At 38.7% G+C, this 2,636-nt stretch overlaps 1 pseudogene; it reads left to right on the top strand.

Moving 5' to 3' along the window:
* Positions 1-4: 4 nt before the first annotated feature.
* LOC121310426 lies at positions 5-2,065 on the top strand (annotated as a pseudogene).
* The last annotated feature ends 571 nt before the right edge of the window (positions 2,066-2,636 follow it).

Raw genomic sequence — 2,636 nt, 5'->3', positions numbered from 1 at the left:
TTTTCAGAAGCAATTTTCTATTTTATGTCAAACATCCTCAACAGTCTTCATATTTTTTGACAGTATTGCAGAGAGTGAGTGTGATCTCTTGTCCTCTGCAGGAAATATTAAAGCCCAATGGTTTTTCGTTGCAAATTTTCCAAAGAAGACAGAGAAAAATGTAAACTCTCTGAAACGCTTGGCATCAAAGTTAAAATTAAGTGGAAAGCAGATCTTATTTAAGAAACAGCAGACCAATGATGCAGACTTTGTGTCAAAACTGTGCTTAACTATGAATAATATCGTGGAAAATTGTCAACAAAAATATACCATTGAAGGCATGTCTGCTGAAGCACATGAATTGGGGATCTCTGTAGATGAAGACTGCACTGAATGTCAGAATGCTAAGAGAAATGCTGCAGAAATTACATCTAGAATCAACGATGTGGTGCGATATAAAGAGGATCAGTTGCCATTGCAAGTGAAGCTTTGGAAGGAGCTGACTAAAATAGAAAAGGAAGAGTACAGACTACAAAAGGCAGGAGACCAGTCTAATGAAGAATATAAATACAATCTGCAAAGTGAAAAACAGAAACTGAGACAACAGCAAAGCAGTAAAAATATATCTGAAGCAATGGAAAGTTTCATCTCTGCCATATCCAGTGAAAGCAAAGAAGAGCGATCCTATTTTCTAAAGTGGATGAGGATGAACTTGGATGTTACTGCACAAAAGAAACGTTCTGGTCTTCGTGATGAATACAAAAAAAAGTGTTGCAAGTTGTCAGAGAGCAAAGTGATAGTTGCAGACTTGGATAGACAAATATCAAACAGCTCTTTAGGAATGGAACATTTCATTCATGAGATGGGGCAGCTTTATGAAGCAGCGTGCTTCCTTCCTGACAATTCTGAATCCCGCCAGCAGTTTGAACATCTTCCCAGTTTGGGGGCAGATCTGCTGTTGGATGGCTTCCCTCTTGAGCTGCTGGATGGAGATGCATCAAATATCCCTCTAATATGGGTGACTGATGTTCTAATTGAGCTCCACAGGAAAGTCCAACACAAGAGCAGGCTGCTGGTTGTAACAGTGTTGGGAGTCCAAAGCATTGGGAAGTCTACCCTCCTCAACACAATGTTTGGGGTTCAGTTTGCAGTTAGCAGTGGTAGATGCACAAGAGGAGCCTTCATGCTGTTAATCAGAGTCAAAGAGGATCTTAAAGAAGAGCTGAACTGCGATTTTATCTTGGTAATTGACACTGAAGGTCTCAAATCTCCAGAGTTGGCACAACTAGAAGACAGCTATGAACATGACAATGAGCTTGCAACACTGGTCGTTGGATTGAGTGATGTCACCATAATAAACATTGCAATGGAGAACTCCACAGAGATGAAGGATACCCTACAGATCGTGGTGCACGCCTTTCTTAGAATGAAGGAAGTGGGGAAGAAACCAAACTGTCAGTTTGTGCACCAGAATGTGGGGGACGTGTCTGCTCATGATAACAATGCAAGAGACAGGAATAAGCTTCTACAACGGCTGAATGAGATGACACAGGCAGCTGCCAGGATGGAAAAGAAAGGAGAAAACAGAAAATTCACTGATATAATGGAGTATGATGCAAAGAAAAATAATGGGTACATCCCAGGCCTGTGGCATGGTAACCCTCCAATGGCTCCAGTGAACACCGGCTACAGTGAGACTGTGTATCAGTTCAAGAAGAGCTTGATTGAGGTTTTGAAAAACGCCAACAAGCAAAAACCTCCTGCACCAGTTACAGAGTTCCTGGAGTGGGTGGGGAGTTTGTGGAAAGCTGTTAAATATGAGAACTTCATCTTCAGCTTCAGAAATAGTCTTGTGGCTGAGGCTTACAGTAATCTGTGTGTTGAATATAATAAATGAGAATGGGACTCCCGGAAGCACGTGTACAACTGGTTGTCAAAAGCCGAGACAAGGATTTCTAACCTTCACTCCTCAAACTATGAGGACTTTTCCAGCAGTTTAAAAGCTGAGGCATCTGCCGAATTGTTAAAGTTCTGCAGAATCTGACAGATTATTATCAGAAAAATAATGGCCGTGTTAATCTTGTGGAAAAGCACAGAGGAGACTATATATATATATATATATATATATATATATATATATATATATATATATATATATATATATATATATATATATTTGGGCTGTCAAATGATTAAAAAAATGAATCTCAATTATTCGTGTGTTTTGTTTAGAAAGAGTTTATTATGAAGTAAAAAGCCCCATCCCAGCTATTTTCCAACTTGCTCTTTATTACATTAGGATGTATAGAAAAATTTTTGCTTAGCTTGGATGTTTTTTTTTTTTACCACTTTAAATATATTGCTTTCAGCAACGATGCAGAATACAAGGTATACAATGCTCAATTTACTTTGGAACACAAATGTTTGCATTGTCAAAAAAACTTATTTTGTTCCCAATTTACTTTAGAGATGCCAACTGGATTTCGCTTGTATCTTATGTAAACACAGCAGACATCCGTTAATTCAATCAGACAGGGACCAAAGTGTACCAGAATAAGTGGAAAACACTAATTAGTATGCATAACAATATATCCCTGTGCCAACAGGCAAAAAAGTAACATTACACACCGACCAATATATCTGTTGTTCAGAGGCAG

Source organism: Polyodon spathula, unplaced genomic scaffold, assembly GCF_017654505.1.
Source record: "Polyodon spathula isolate WHYD16114869_AA unplaced genomic scaffold, ASM1765450v1 scaffolds_2124, whole genome shotgun sequence".
Classification (NCBI taxonomy): Eukaryota; Metazoa; Chordata; class Actinopteri; order Acipenseriformes; family Polyodontidae; genus Polyodon; species Polyodon spathula.
This window is presented reverse-complemented; position numbering and strand designations above follow the sequence as displayed.